Source organism: Dipodomys spectabilis, unplaced genomic scaffold, assembly GCF_019054845.1.
Source record: "Dipodomys spectabilis isolate Male_0828 unplaced genomic scaffold, ASM1905484v1 ptg000226l, whole genome shotgun sequence".
NCBI lineage: Eukaryota > Metazoa > Chordata > Mammalia > Rodentia > Heteromyidae > Dipodomys > Dipodomys spectabilis.
The window spans coordinates 2,241,142-2,258,077 of record NW_024870903.1 but is presented as its reverse complement, the minus strand read 5'-3'; positions in this window follow the sequence as shown (position 1 = coordinate 2,258,077).

Genomic DNA, 16,936 nt, shown 5'->3' with positions numbered 1-16,936 from the left:
TGTGTGGCTGCTTCATTATAAAGAACCTGTCTGTACTTGTGTTCCTACTGCTAATAGAAAGAGGAAAGTCTGCTCTCTGGAAGCACGTAGCTATGGATTTAAGCACGCTTACTGAACTCTGAGCACAGAGCACAGATTGAGCTGCAGGATTTTAAGAGCCATAGATGAATCAGTCAGATACCAGCTGCTTGGCTGACCACAGGGCAGACTTTTGATGCCACATTTCTGAGGTAAAGCAGTTCTAAGCTGCCAAGACACTATGGTAAGAAGAAGCCTGAGGGGGAATTCTTGGTGGGAAGGAGAAGGTGAAAGTTTGGATTTAGGTTTTAGAAAATGCAAGCCACTTTCTGAATTGCTTGAGGCTGCGAGCAGATCATCATATTTTCTAGCTCTCTAGATGCAGAGTATGAGAACACTTCCCACATATCACACTCAATCCCTCCTGCCTAGCAGTCTTCAATTCCCTCTTACAGCAGTTAAGCAATTTTTAAGAAAGCAAAATTCAGCGAACCTGATCAGCTTGTGAAGAAAATATATCCTCTGGCTTTAGAATAGATCAATTTCTATCTCAGAATAAGAGGAAGAAAAGAAACCACACTCTACAGAATGTAACACCTTAAACATGCTAGTTTGCTGCATGAACTTTTCATTAGATTCATACAAGAAAAAAAAAAATCTGAGAATTTCTGGAGACTTTGTTAGCCTAATATCAAGTTCTTGTTGTTTTATATTTGTTTGTTTGTTTTGTTTTTTCTTAATACTTCAGAGATTCTAGTTAGAAGAATTGAAAAAATACAGATATTAGCCTGGTTCAAATTAATCTGAAACCACAGCAACTAAGTTATCAAATTCTAAATCTAGTCTCAAAGCTGAAAGTCAAGGCTTCCCTCCCCACAACATCTTCAGAATAGCAGTATTGTCTAAGTCTCAGGTTTGTTTTCTTTAAAGAATTAGAAAGCAGAACAGTTTTTAAAGCAGTTTTTCTTCAAAGCGAAAAGAGAGCAGTGCAACAGTCTCTTCCTCAAAGCAAACACAAAGCAGTGAAACAGACTCCCCAATGAAAAGAGGGACATAGTGTCTCATAATTGGTTTCCTAGTCTCAGAGGATGAGTATGGAATTTTTTCTTATTGGATGCCCCATCTCAGAGCACAAGCACAGAAAACACTTTTGATTGGATGGGAAGTAGAGGGACACTCCCTAGACCATAGTCAGAAAAAGCCATGTGTTAGCACCTAAAGCTTCATGTGAAAAGGGTGTGTAATATTTGCTGCATCATTCATCCTCACCATGTTGGAGCCAGTTCCAACCATTACCTTTTATCCATAACTACCCAGATGTAGTGATTTAACTCCCTCTGAGTGGCACATAACTACTTGTTACTCACAAGGCACTGTACATTGTAATGTCCCACCAACACTATGTTGACAGAGAAATTAGATTTCTAAATTGCTGTTTTGAAGAAGCAAAGCCCTCAGACTTAAACTTGCACACTTAACTTAAAATTTATTGTCTTTTTTCAATTCTATTAGCATTACCTACTTAAATAAGTGCATTTTTCATTTTGATATATCCACATAGGCATACAATGTACCATGATTATGCTTAACCCCTTCATAATTCTCTCCAAAGTTTTATTAATCATTTTAAGAATACAACATAGTAGTAATAAGTACATTTACAATATTGTACAATCTCAGTGTCCACACTCTTTACATCCTCCAAGATTCAAATTCTTTATTCATTAAAACAATTTTCCACCTCTCCTCTGCTTCAAGGTATACATCAAGTATGATTTTGCTTCCTGTCTCTATCAATGACTGTTCTATGTAACTACTGATATAAGTAGAATCATGTAATACTTGATCTTTTTATGACTGGCTTATTTCACTTAGCAGTGTTCCAAAGTTTCATCCATAATATAGCATATGCCACAACATAATTCTTTTTTTTTGGGGGGGGGTTCCGGTAGTGGGGCCTGAACTCTGGGCCTGGGCGCTGTCCCTCAGCTCTTCATCTCAAGGCTAGCACTCTACCACTTGAGCCACAGCGCCACTTCCGGCTTTTTTCTTTTTGCTTATGTGGTGCTGAGGAATCGAACCTAGAGCCTCATGCATGCAAGGCATGCGCTCTACCACTGAGCCACCTTCCCAGCCCCATAATTCTTTTTAAAGTTGAAATAATATACCACTGTATGTTTAAACCACATTTGCTTTAGCTATTCATTTGTTGATGGCCACTGGATTGCCTCCATGTTTTGAGTATTGTACAAAATGACTATGAGTGTACAAGATCTCTTCCAGACCTTGCTTTTAGATGTTTAAAGTATATGCCCAGAAATGGGATCACTGGATCACATGAAAACTCTCTTTTCTTTCTTTTTTTTTAAATTTTTTTGTCATGGGTCTTGAACTCAGGGCCAAGTCACTGTCCCTGAACTTTCCCAAAACACAGATCCACTTCCACTTTTCTGCCCAGGCTGGCTATGAACCGTGATCCTTGGATTTCAGCCTCCTGTCCTGAGTGGTTAGGATTACAGGTATAAATAATCCTGTTTTTAATTGTTTGAAAAGATGCCATTCTGTTTCCCATAGAACGGTTCCAATTTTACCACACTTTTGGCAGTATTGTTACTTTATTTTTTGTAGTTATCCTACCTAATTCATATGAAGTGGTAATTTTCTTCATTATTTTGACTTACACTTTCATAGTGATTAGTGATGTTAAACACCTTCTTCGTGGGCTTGTTAACACTTTGTCTTCTCTGGAGAAACATCTTAGTTCTTTGCACATTGTAAAGTCAGGTTGTGTGTCGTTGCAATGTTTTTTATATATTCTTGATATGAACCACTTATCAAATATATACGTGCAATAACTTTATCCCATTCTGTGTTGCTTTTTTGGACACTGTTCATTGCAACCTTTGGTGCATTCTGATTTATGTTTTCCTATAATGAATGACCCTTCATTGATGTCAGTTTCCAGTATGTCTTCAGGTCCTGTAACTACGAACCATCATATTGATTTGGACTCCTGCTATGGTAACAGTGAAGTAAAGCTACATAATTATGCTCTGGTCACCTACCTACTGCCACTTTTGTATCTCTCTCCATTAGCTTTTCATAAAGGCCTTGGGACATATCCACAACTTATTTGGTCCTTAAAAACCTGTAGAATTACAGGCCTTAAATTTAGTTTTAATGGAAATATGTGACGTCCAATTTCTTTTTTTTCCTTTTTGTACATTTTTGATTGTAAGAATACTGTACAAAGGGGTTACAGTTACGTGACAAGGTAATGAGTACATTTCCTATCAAGCATTTTTGCCTCCTCCGGGCAAATAAGATGAAAATTGAGAGCTTCGTAATATAGAAGCACACCAAAACTCTAGGTATATATTTTTCTTCATATGAGTATTTAGAATGGTGTGATGCTAGAGATTTAACCTACTTGCAAGTTAATAATGAACTTGTCACACTTTAATGGATGCTAGACGATTTATGATGCTCTTGGGTCAGAGACAAAAAGGACTTAATTTTTACAGTAATAGTGAAAGCCAGTGAGATATGTGTGTATGTGTATATTTATATATTACAAGTGTAGCTCCCATCCCTCAGTGCCACTGAGTGAAGTAAAGATAGCCATGTGAAGCCTATACAAACAATGGGTTCTGAGTTTGAGCAATTTCCATCTTTCTAATGAGCAATAGGCATGCTTGAACTTTACTCGGGAGAATGACAATAGCTTAGAAAAAGCTTGCAAATATACTATGGAATATAGAGCAACTAGTGTTCACTTGAAGATATGCAAACACTTGAGTCTGCCATGGAATTGTTTTTTTCTTTTGTTTCTTGAATGTTCCTAGCTACTAAGACCAATATATATATTTCTCCTAATAAACGTTTAGCTCCCCTTAAAAAGGAGGCATGACAATTTGTTGAGAATACTTATTATTTTTCTAGCCCTAACCCCTCAGTCCTATCTAGAATACAATTCAACAAAATAAATAGATTGAATTCAAATTTAACACATCTAGAAGCTTTTTTCTTAGAGGCATTTCTTAATGTAGGTGTGGAAGAAATTAAGGAAAAAATAGGCCCACAAATATATATTAGGAAGATATTCTATGTATTTTAACAGTAATAAAATATTACATTTCTGTTTTTTAGTGTGTGAATATTTACAGAGTATGTACAGAGTGCCAACGTTTATGCCAGGGCCTATCATGGAATAGAATGTAGCAAATTTTCTCTATATTGTTTGTATATTTATAGAATTCACCTGTCTGACTTCTCTCCCATTTTGATAAAATAGAGCACCTGTTTGATTGAAATACAATCATTATTTTTCTACCTTCAGGATTCCACACACTTTGCTGTCTACTAAATATAGAAAAGATTCATGCATAACCCTCATCTTCAAGGAGCAATTTTCAGTATCCCAAGTAGCTTGTGTTTATCTCCCACCCCTTTCCTCCCAGCTGTCAATCTAGGTGAGTGATGGCTGAATTCTATAAGACAGGAAAACTCAGATAATTCACAGGCATTCAGTTAGTATCTAATGGAAAATTCTTCACTTGGATTATATTTTATCATCATCTTTGTGAGAACTTCAGCTTCCTTATTTGGAAACTGAGCTGTTCAGTTAAAAGTGAGTAGATGAATCTTATTATTTAAAATTTCATTTAACTAAAATTGGAAGAATTCATTTTTCAGACACTATTCACATTTAAGATTCATTAGCCACATATAGCCAGTGGCTAGTCTGTTAGACAATGCATATATAGAATATTTCCATTATCACAGATGTTTCTGTTAGAACTGTTTTAGAGTATGTTTTAGTTTGTTAAGGCATGGTCCATGTTCATAAACTATATATGCTCCGTAGGTGGTACTCAGACTGAAGATCCAACCAGAAAGGCTAGACACCCATGAAGTTAAGATATAGGTATAAAGTGTTCTACATAGGCACACTTATTTGTGAGGAGGAAGAGGATCAAACAGTCAACGTCAGCAGAATCAACCCTCTCAACTCCAGGAAAGAATAGGTAAAAATTTTAGCAGTTCTTTGCAGCATTGCTTCTGTGATTGAAATTGACTGTGGTATTCTCAATGGTGATTTTGTTGGAAAATATAAATGTGTAATTATCACATTAGCTCAGTGAAGAATTAGAGTTTGTGCTTTGTAAATGTAATTTGATATTTATATGTGACATTTCAATTTCTCCTGGTATCAATACACCACAAATATCTTTATATGGTTTCTGAGTTGTTTCTTTCGTTAATTTTGTTGTTCTTACAGCAGACATTTTAGAAATTAGTGGAAAAGTTAAGACTTTCTTGTGTTTTGCAATCCCATTATTTCTCCGTAAGCTTAATAAAAAATGAGAATCTAAGAACTATGTGAAGAAATTGTATCTCCAATCACCTGTTCACTTTCATTAATTACTAGACCAAAGGGAACTGGCTCCCCAGAATCTCACCCTCAGAATTCAAGAATGAGGTGGGAATAAAGCAAGGAAAGAGAGACATAGTAATTTGCACTGAAGTTACTGTGCTGTCACAATGAACACTTGTTCTCATGCAATCTTTTTGAATCCCACAGTTAGCTTTTTTGTGGTTTTTATTAGTATGACAAAGATGACTGACTTTCCCAGATTTACAGTTGGAAGTGTGTGGGACACATTCCTTTATCTATGGAATCTTCCTTAAAATTGTGCATCATTCACTTTGGGTCTCAGTGCCTTTTCCATCCTTGTCACAAGTATGTATTTCTACAAATGGAGACGTTGGTTCATCATTTGTCTTTAAATGATTAAATTATGTAGATTTGCTATAGAAGGAAGGTATTATGGGTAGGAACCTTTGGTCCATGTTGACATTTCTTTATGGAATTCTTTTACGGTCCTTACTCATGGACTCATGTGTAAGTAATTCTCCCCATATTCCACTATATTCCAGTAGAGTGGGGCAACGCATTAGAAATTTAAAACATGCCTATAACTCTTTTAAAGTATACTTTTAAATATAATGATATAAATAAAAGCTTTTGTTTTGTTTTTATTTTTTATTTTAATATTATTGTCAAGGTGATGTACAGAGGGGTTACAGTTACATAAGTAAGGTAGTGATAACATTTCTTATCTAACTTGTTACCCTCTCCCTCATTTTTCTTCCTCTTTCCTTCATTCTCTCAATCCCTCCAAAGTTGTACAGATCATTTCCAACATACTGTTACATTTGATTTCCTTTAATTAAATGTTTGTGATGTTCCCATCCTTGAACTCCACAATGTAAACACTGGAACACCACGGTTAGACCCCTCTGCCATGCATATATGCATATGCATATTTTCCTAAAATTTGGGGTCATATATTTGTTTGATTATTCATTTGTTTATTGCCCAAACTGGAGCTTGAATCCAGGGCCTACACACTGTTCTCTGCTTTTTTTTTTCCCACAGCACTAGCCACAGGCCCATTTCTGTCATTTTGGTGGTTAAATGGATATTCCTCTGGGGGCTGGCTTTGAACCATAATATTCAAATCTCACCCTTGTGAGTAGGTAAGATACAGGTGTGAGCCTACTTTATAAGTTGACTTTTCATCTCATTATATCATTCATATATTTCCTATCCTTAGAAATTTCATACTGTTCTAAGAACATCACTTACAATGATTGCATGGGAGTCCAGTGCTTATAAATTCCATAATTAATTAAACTGTCCCTAACACTGAAAATTTTGTTGTCTCCAAAATATTAAATGCATCATTAAAGTTCATTTGGATTTTTCATTCTAGTATTTATTTTTTATAATTAGATAAGTATCTGCTAGTTGTTAGAAAGAACCAAATACAAAATTTCTTGTTACATAATGATCTATATTAACTTGGCTCATCTAAAACAGTACGTTACTCCTCCCCATAAAGTTTATATTTTTCCCAGCATGCAGTTCCAGTTTTGTAACTTTTACACACCTTACCCATTATAATGCTTTTGTCGAAAATCCCTCTTGCTATCATCCAGTTTTTGTAAAAACATTTTCCATGTATTTCATTAATAGGAAGGCATATTTAACTAAAACCAACTCAACGTCATCATTTCCACCTGTATTAGCATTTTAGCCTGGATCAGAACTTGATTTTAACAATATTTTATTTTAATGGAAGAATCAGAGTATCAAACGGAAGGCTGAGGGTTCCCTTATGAACAAATTTTATCATTCATTGCTTATTTTTGTTTTTGAATTTGAAAGTTAAAGTTTAATAGCTCACATATCCTCTGTTGTCACTGCATTTGATTCCAGTTCTCTACATCATGTATATACATTTTTCTAATTTGGGAAGGGGAAGGGAAACAACAAAATGCTGAAACAAGGATACAGGTTGACCAATTGTAACAATGAGAAGTACAATAAACTATGTTGAAAACTAACTTCACAACTTCAGGGTAGGGGGAAGGAGGAGTTGGGGAAGTAAGGAGGGAAGGGAATGTAGGGGGAAAACAGAGGATGGGGTAACAATGCTCGACAGGAAATGTACTCATTACCATGCTGTAACTGAACACTGTAACCCCTCTATACAGTTTCTTTACAATAAAAATATTTTTAAAAAGATTACCAGCTAATATTTCCATGGTTAACTTGCTATGCACCTTAAATGCTTCATACAGCTGAAAATGGGAAACCAAAAAGAAAGCAACTTTCAATATATATATATTGCTGTAACACTGAGATGCCAAATCCAGTGCCAAGTGCACAAGAACCCAGAGTACAGTCATTAATCTCTAGAATTCTGAGTTGTTTTCTTTGGCTGGAAATCTCTTTAGTGTATTATGCACAATATGCAGAAATATCCTGAAAAAATATTCATGGATAAAAACAATTCTACACGATCAGGAAAATTTGCACCATGTCAAAAAGTGGAAAATAAGACGAGAAAAATTCTATTCCTGTTTATATAAAATGTAGGATTGGACATGGATCTACCAGTAGACTGAAGAAGAGAAACAGTTATTTAAGTGAGTCGTTATTATAAATGTAATAATATAATGATATACATGGTAAAATAGAACCTGATGATGAGCCATGAACTCTGCCTGGAGAGTTCAAGAAAATCTTTATTGCTCAGTATCTTGATACATAGGAAGGGAGAAAACAAATATTCTGTAAAATGAAGAAAATCTTATGAAGTGCAGTAATCTCTAAATATTATGATCAAGGAACGTAAAGTATCAGGAACAAGGTACCAGTTAATTGAAGAGTGAAATTGGAGCGATTGAAATGACCATATTGCTTGGTATTATGGAACTTCCTTAATATGCACAGGGCCCTGGGTTCAATCCCCAGCACTAAAAAGGAAGGAAGGAAAGAAACCAAGAAAGATTTGCAAGGTGGGGTCTATAGTTCTCTTTCTTTGATGAGTCCCTGCCTGATTTTGGGATGAGGGTTATGATGGCTTCATAGAATGAGTTCGGTTGTGAACTTTCTCGTTCAATTTCATTGAAGAGTTGGAGGAGTATTTGTGTGAGCTGTGCTTTGAATGCCTTGTAGAAATCTGCTGTAAAACCATCTGGTCCTGGGCTTTTCTTAGATGGGAGGACTCTAATTGCTGTTTCTACGTCAATACTTGATATGGGCCTGTTAAAATGCTTTAACTCATCTTGGTTTAGTTTCAGCATGTCAATATTTGCTAGGAAGGTCCATTTCTGCCATGTTCTCAAATTTATTAGTATAAAGTTTTGAGAAGTATTCCCTTATAATGTTCTGAATCTTGGTTGTTTCTCCGGTGATGTTTCTATTCTAATCTCTGTGTTTATTTTTTTGTGTTGTACTCTTCTTTTTCTGATAAGGTTTGCTAAGGGTCTGTCAATTTTGTTAATTTTTTAGAAGAACCAACTCATTTTTTGTTGATACCTTCTATGGTTTCTTGTGGATTCTAATTCATTTAATTCTGATTTAATTTTAATTATTTCTTTCCTTCTACTGGATTGGGGTTTATATTGGTGCTCTTATTTAAGGAGGGTCAGATGCCTTATTAAACTGTTGGTTTCAGATCTTTCCACTTTGTTGATGTAGGAACTCAGAGCTATAAAATTGCCCCTGAGTACTGCCTTTGCTGTGTCCCAGAGGAGCTGGTAATTTGTGTGTTCATTTTTGTCGAATATCATGAACATTTGAATTTCCTTTCTAATATCTTCCATGACCCACTCGTGATTCAGCAGTGTGTTGTTCAGCCTCCATGTGTTACAGGACTTTCTTTGGTGGCTTTTGGTGGTGAGTTCTAATTTTATTCCCTTGTAGTCTGAGAGGTATAAGTTCAATGCTTTTGAATTTGGACAAGTTTGCTTTGTGGGCTAAAATGTGGACTATTTTGGAAAATGTTCCATGTGTTGCTGAGAAAAACGTGTATTCTTATGCTGCTGGGTGAAATATTCAGTAGATGTCTGTTAAAACTGGTTGATCTATGCAGTTGTTTAGATCTGCGATTTCTCGAGTTGATCTATCTAGTGGGGAAATTGGTGTGTTAAAGTCCCCAACAATTAATGTCTTTGGATCTATGTGGGATATGAGGAAAAGTAGTGTTTCTTGGATAAATTTGGGTGCTCCTTTGTTTGGTAAATAGGTATTTACAATTGTAATCTTCTCATGGAGGAGAGGTCCCTTAATTATTAGTATGTAGTGACCTTCTTTATCACTTCTTACTAATTTTAATTTGAACTCTATTTTACCTGATATTAGGATTGCAACTCCCACCTGTTTATGGGGGCCGTTTGCTTTGGTTGCAGCCTTTCATGTTGAAAATGTTGTTTTTATGGGCAAGATGTGACTCCTGCAGGGCATAGATAGAAGGATCTTGCTTTTTAATCCAACTGGGCAGTCTATGTTGCTTAATTGGAGAGTTAAGTCCGTTAATGTTGACAGATAGGACTGAGAGGTATTTGGGAATTTCTGCCATTTTGTGCACCTTCTTGGGGGCTGCAGCAACTGGGTTCTTCCTATGGTTCTTGGATGCTCAGTTTGGGTGTGATTTCTTGGCCTTTATTGTGGTCTTGTTGGTTTTCTCTGTGTAGAAAATCATTAAGAATCTTTTGTAGGGCTGGTTTGGTGGATATATATTGTTTCAGTTGTTCTTTGGTATGGAAGGTTTTTAGTTTACCTTCGGTTATGAAGGAGAGTAAACTGGGTACAATATTCTTGGTTGATAGTTGTTTGTCTGTAGTGCATGGCATACATCATTCCAGGTTCTTCTTGCTTTCATTGTCTTTGATGAGAAATTTGAGGTGATTCTAATTGGTTTCCCCTTATAGGTGATTCATCTTTTCTCCTTGACAGCTTTAAGGATCTTTTCATTGGTCTGAATTGATCCATTGTGGATTATAATGTGACAGTGGGATGTCCTATTCTGGTCTGGTCTATTTGGAGTCCTAAAACTTATTGTATCTGAATAAGTCTATCTTTCTTCATGTTTGGGAAGTTCTCGGCTAGGATCCTGTTAAACAAATTTCCTAGACCATTAATTTGTTTTTAAGTGCTCCTCTACACCCATTATCCTCAGATTAGGCCTTCTGATGGTGTCTTCCAAATGTTGAATAGATCTATTATATTTCTTGGATTTGTCTTGGATGGTTATATGTTTTTTCTCTATAATATCCAGGCTGTCTTCAATCCCGGAGATTCAATCTTCTGCAAGTTCTAACCTACTATCAAGACTTTCTACTTTGTTTTTTTTTTCTTTTTTTTCTAGTTGGTCAGCTTTGATGGCTTCAAATTCTTTGTTGGAGCTTTGTTTTAGATCTTGTATGGACTTCTTTACTTCCTTAATTCGGTGTTCAGTGTTTATTCTCAAATCACTTAGTTGATTGGTTATGGTTTCCTTGGACTCCCATTCCTTCTTCTGGGTTAGATTCAGTATTCCCTTTGTGGATTCCTTGAGTTCTTTTAGTTCACCACTTATGGATTCCATGAATGCCTTAATTATCTTTGTGTATTCTCATCCTGGTCTCTCAATTCCTGTATTACTCTTTGATTAGCTTCCTCCCGTTCATGCGATTCCTGTAGCTCTCTTTGACTGATCTCAGCCTGCTCACACCATTCCTTTATTTCTTTTTGAGTGCTCTCAAGCTGCTCACGCAATTCTGTATCAATCTTTGAGTAGCTTCCTCATGCTCATGATATTCCTGTATTGGCCTTTTTTTGCCTCCTTTCTCTCCCTATCATGCTCATACTGAGTCCTTTGCAGGTTTTCAATCTTTTCATTTACCATGTTTACCAGTAGTGTTTGTAGAGCTAATTGGGAATTCTCCTCTGGATTATTATCTGTTCTGTCTACGGATTATCATGAGTGGGAGTTGAGATACCCAGACTTGCCATTTTTCTTGTGTTTTTCCTGATTGCTCTGCCCATTTGGGATGAAAGTAACACCAGTTTTGTGCTAGATCACTATCTTAAGGTAAGCATCAACCAACGTCTGTAGTTGCTCAGTCAAAGTCTGCAGATACACTCTAGTTCAACGAATATATCTATTCAACATCAAACAACTATGTATTAATGGGTTATGAACCACAAAGAAGATTTTGGCAAACTAGAAATTATTAGGTTTGGAGAGATGTGGGTAAAAATAGGGATAGAAGGATATGTAAAGGCAGAGGGTGAGTTAACTTAACTAATTCTTAATCTCAAAGTGGGAACTAGGTTGGATAGAATGATAGTAGAGAGAGAGAAAAGAAAAGAAGATAAAGATATAAAAAGACAAAAATAGAAGAACAAATATTAAAAATTAAAAAGTGAAACACTTAAAAACTTAAAAATTATTCAAATTTAAAAACCTAATATTCAGAGAAGAATGTGGATAGGATAAGATAAGGGTAGGGATGAAAAGGAGATGTGCGAAACTTTAAAAATGCTTAAAATATTATATAGATATAAAGAGGTAGTACTATTATTAAGTAATTTAAGTCTAAAAGGTTTTGAATTGAGTAATACATTTCTGGATTAAATGTGTACACAGTGGGGGATAAGATCTAATAATCAACTACGGGTATATCTGAGGATGAGCAGAAGAGCAATTAAGTCATGCAAAGAATAAAAGAGAAGAAAAGGTTCAAAGAATGAGAAGGAAAGAAAAAAAGATCAAAAGGTCAGTAGCGCTAAACAAAAAAGAAAAAAAGCACACACTTATACCCTTAAAATAAAAATTATAAGAGGAAGAAAAAAGTTAATAGAAAACAATTTTTTTTCAAAAAAAAGTTCAATATTAAAAATTTTTAAAAAGTGTTAGAAAAAATTTTTAATAAAAGGTACAAAAAAGTTCTTTGATATTTTTGGGGGGGATGGGAAGATCCTATATCTTCCTTGTGTCCTTAACCTGTCTCTAGTTGGAGTCTCTGGTCTGCTTGTGGTGTTTGAATTTGCTGTGGCTTGGTTGGTTTTTTTAAGTCGGTTAGTATGAGCACGCAGAAAAATGCTCTGCTTACCCAGGATTTTTTGATCCTCCTCCCAGAGGGAGATCTGCTTTGAGTATCACAAAAGAGGGAGATGGCTGTTTACTTTAGAGATGCTGTGTTGAGGCTAGGTTCTGGGTAGAGTTGAGGCTTTTCAGCACATAGTAGCTTTTCCCTGAGGGGCTAGCTTCTGAGTCACTCACAGAGCCCAGCCGGGAGCCTTTTTCAGGATTTATGTTTACTGTATTTCAATTGATTTTCAAAGCTGCTGTAGGGAGGGACAGCCTCTGTCTCTGTGTAATCAGCGAAGAAATCCACTCCTGGGGCTTGCGCCCTGTTCTGGATGACTTTTCCCTGGGTGGAGCTGAGCCTAGCAGGTCAGATTAGGTTCCTGTGACCTACTAAATTACTCTTGTTTTCTTCCAATGCCTGAGTTAGAGCTAGCTGCTCAGCCAGGCCTTTGTCAGTATCAAAGATGGAGATCTCTGGTAGTGGCGAGGGGAGGGGTGGCTTTCCTTCCTCTGAACCCTGAGAAGGAGTGAGGATGTCAGGCTTCTACTCACGCCGGAATCTTGGTTCCTGTGTCGTCTCTGGTCGGCGAGCAAACTTCAGGATGAAGATGTCTGTTCCTTGTCAGTTCTTGCTGGTGTTGAGTAGAATCCGCTCACCTGCCGCCTCTAGGGCCTTCATCCTGGACTCTCTTTGTTGCCGGTATGGTGGCTATAGCTGCCGCCGCTGCCGCCTCAGCAGCTGCCACCTCAGCTACAGCAGCTGGCAAGTGCTCAGATCTGTCTCCTTGCCTGGATTTTCCCTCTCTGGACTAACTCTCTGTCCTACTTGGTGTGATTATCTGGCTTAGGACTATTCACTGGAACAAAAACTGCTTTCTATGTGAGAGCTTGTTTAGCCTCCAGCTTCTCCTCCGCCATCATCCCGGAGCTCCCTCTGAAACCTTTATTCAACTATTTTTTTTATTTCAAAGATAGGCTGTCTATTTTTCGAAAAGTTTCCTAGTATAAAATAACTAATATTTCAATAGAAAGTACAGTTTATTAATTTCAAGGGAATTTTAGATATACGCATGATATTGTGGTAACGTTTATAGTATATTACTTGAAAAAATTCTGTTCGAACTCTTAAATATTCGTGTGTAATGACAGGGAGAGAGGAAGATAATTCATACTGGTTAGGAATTTGCAATGCCTCAAAAATCTATTGAATAATTTGTTATAAGCACATAGTCAAGCTACCTGATATGGCTTAGTTTTTTTTTTTTGTTTCTTTATTTATTCAAAATTTTAACATGTATGCATGCACAGTGGTAACATTAAAATTATTAATCATAATACAAATATTGCAAAATCATAGACAGGTATCATACGTCCAATAGTTAGCACTTATGATTCTAATAATAATTTTGTATGAAGATGATGATGACCACAGTGTAGCCTGATAATGACAAGGTTGTGATTAAAAAGGAAAAATTTTTAGACATCTTGTAAGCCAGATTTCCCACATTGAATACATAGTACTAAAAAGCATTGGATTAATACAATAAGAATAATAAGAGGAGAGTCTCAATATCAAGAAATACAATCACATAAACAGGTGAGACAGTAAATACCTTAATGTTATTCTTTCAGTCTCTCTAAATATACTCACATTTCTTGGTACTATTGTTTTCTTATAAATAAAATCGTTTATTTGCACATGTTGATTATCCCACATAGATAAAATATAATAAGCTGAGTGCTTTCTGTTACAAATGATCTTGTTTGTTCTAACCTGAGGAATTTAGGAGAAAGCCTTTAACTACCCACATAGCCATTGGCTTAGTTATATATCCCTAGAAGTTAACAACACATGCCTCAAGAAGCATACTTCACTCATTAGGCAGAAATCCATGATCAGTTTTAGTTTCCATCCAGTTAACTGGAGAAAATCTATGTATAAATTTATTAAGAACTCTTGGCAACAAATAAAGCAATAAGAAAAATTTTGATAGACTAAGATGTAGTTTTCAACTTAGTGTGATTAGTTCAAATACCATTCTCATAAAGACATTATTCAATAACCAATGTTTTCCAATGACATATTCTTCAATATAGCTGTAAACACATGACACAATTACATAATACCATTTAAATATCTGGAGTTACATTAAAAGGACACGGTCCTTAGAGCCAGGAGGAAAATTTAGTTTTATTTCTGCATGAAAAAATTTGTGACTTTATACCAACAAACTGAATTTGACACTTTCCTTATTTGTAAGCTAAGGGGGAAAATGTAAGGACTCTTCACTTTTCTTTCTTTTTTTTTTGCTCTATAAGCCAACAAATATATTCTTCAATATTTCTGGTAGATTACATCCATTTACAGATGAGAAATGTAAGGCCAGTAGTCAATGTAATGAGTAAATAATGATACTAGAATTTGTGTCTGAGCCCTTCACTCTGTGTGCTTACAAGCAGAAGTAATTTGGTGATGAAAAGGGCCAATAAGAAAAGACTATGGGGAAAAACATACTTTGTAAAAGGTTGCTTAAATCTAGGTGACCAGTGATGATTACATGAAACAGGCTGGTGTCAGGGGCTTAAAAATGAGTACATAGAAATCATATTAGTGACAGAAACTCAGAAAATCTTGATCATTCATCTTAACTAATGGGTGAGAGCAGAAGGGTAAGAAGAAATCTAAAGTGGTCTACCTCTCTGGCCAGGCAACTGTGTTAGTGATATTCTTGGTGATAGGGATTGCAGGTGGAAATGATGGATTTAGGGAGAAAAAAAAAACTCTGATAGTTGTAAAGTTTATATGAAAAAGAATAATAAAATTGGGGGCATTATTAAAGGGAAGAGTTAAGGGAAAGTTCTGACACAATTCTGAACAATGTGAGTACCAGTGTGGACAAGATTGGAAGAATGAGATAAATAAGGAAACAAGAAAGTAATAAACGCAGATTTACAGAAGTAAAGAAAGGAAAGAATTTGCAGGAAGAAAAGTTCAAAACTGTTACAGAGATATTGAAGGAAATATGCTATTTGGATTTGAAAACTAAAAAGGTATAGACAAGTTCAATAAGAACAGTGTTTTGGTGATATCTCCATGATGAAATAACCTTGTCATTCAAACTGCCACAAATTCTTATATGTAGGAAGTGCTCTGATAAACTTCAAGCTTTTATTGAATGGAAGAGTTCAGACATTACCATCACTAGGATTAAATTCCTAAAAAGATAAGGCATTTTGCTTTAATGCCTTTCTTTCATTTTCTCTTACACATTGGCAAGTAGGGAAGGATTCTTATGCAACAATAATACAATGTTGACTTGTAATAACACAACATCTAGGATCTAGTGTTAATTCAGATATTTACTAATTAGCTCCAAAATTTATGGATATTTATATTTCTCCTGGGTAAACTAATGAGCTCCAAGAAAATTGTACACCCTCTAATGTGGGCATAGGGTTATACTGTGGAACTTTCCCGTTCAGATAGGGAGTACTACCCTATTGTTTAACATGGAGAACGTACCCTCATACATAGACTGTGTGTGTGCAAACCAGAAGTGGTATTTGAACAAGGGAAAACATGGGACCTATGTTTCTTTGGGGCTGGATTACTTCACTTAATATAATTTTTTCTAAGTCTTTCCATTTCCTAACAAATGGAGCATTGTTATTCTTTCTGATGGAGGCAAAGAATTCCTTTGTGTATATATACCACATTTTCTTGACCCATTCATCTACTCAATGGCATCTGGATTGGTTCCATATCTTAGCTCTGGTAAATAATGCTGTAATAAACATAGTTGTGCTGGAAGATTTAGTATGGTCTTGTTTGTGATCATATGGGTAAATGTCCCAAAGTGGGATTGCTGGGTCATAGGAGAGCTCTAGGAGTTTTTTGAGGAACCTCCATACAACTTTGCAAAGTGGTTGAACAAGTTTACACTCCCAATAACAATGAAGTAAGGTTCCCTTCTGGCCACATCCACTCTAGCATCTGTTATTATTTTTTTTTTAAATTTAATTTAATTTTATTTGTGAACATACTGTACAGAGGAGTTACAGTTACATGGGCAGGATAATGCGTACATTTCTTACCAAGCATTGCAGCCTCCTCCTTTGTTTATCCTTCACATCCCTTCCCAGCCTCCCCCCTCCCCCCCTAATCCCAATCCTTCTCCCCCCCCCCCCCCCCGCACCAACGTTGTAAAGCTCATTTTGGACATGACAACTTGTACTTCTCATTGTTGCAACAGGTCCACCTGTATCCTGAAACAACTGGTTTTTCCCCATCTCCTCCACAAGTTATACTGACATCAAATATAGTGAAAGCAGGGGTTATATTGTGGAGGAGGGACATACAAAGCAACAAAGAGATAATCTTATAAATGTGTTAGAAACAAATGCAGGAAAGAAAAAAACATTAAAATACACATCTAAGGGTTCATTTTCGTGACATCACATTATCTGACCTTTTCCGCTTGACTCAT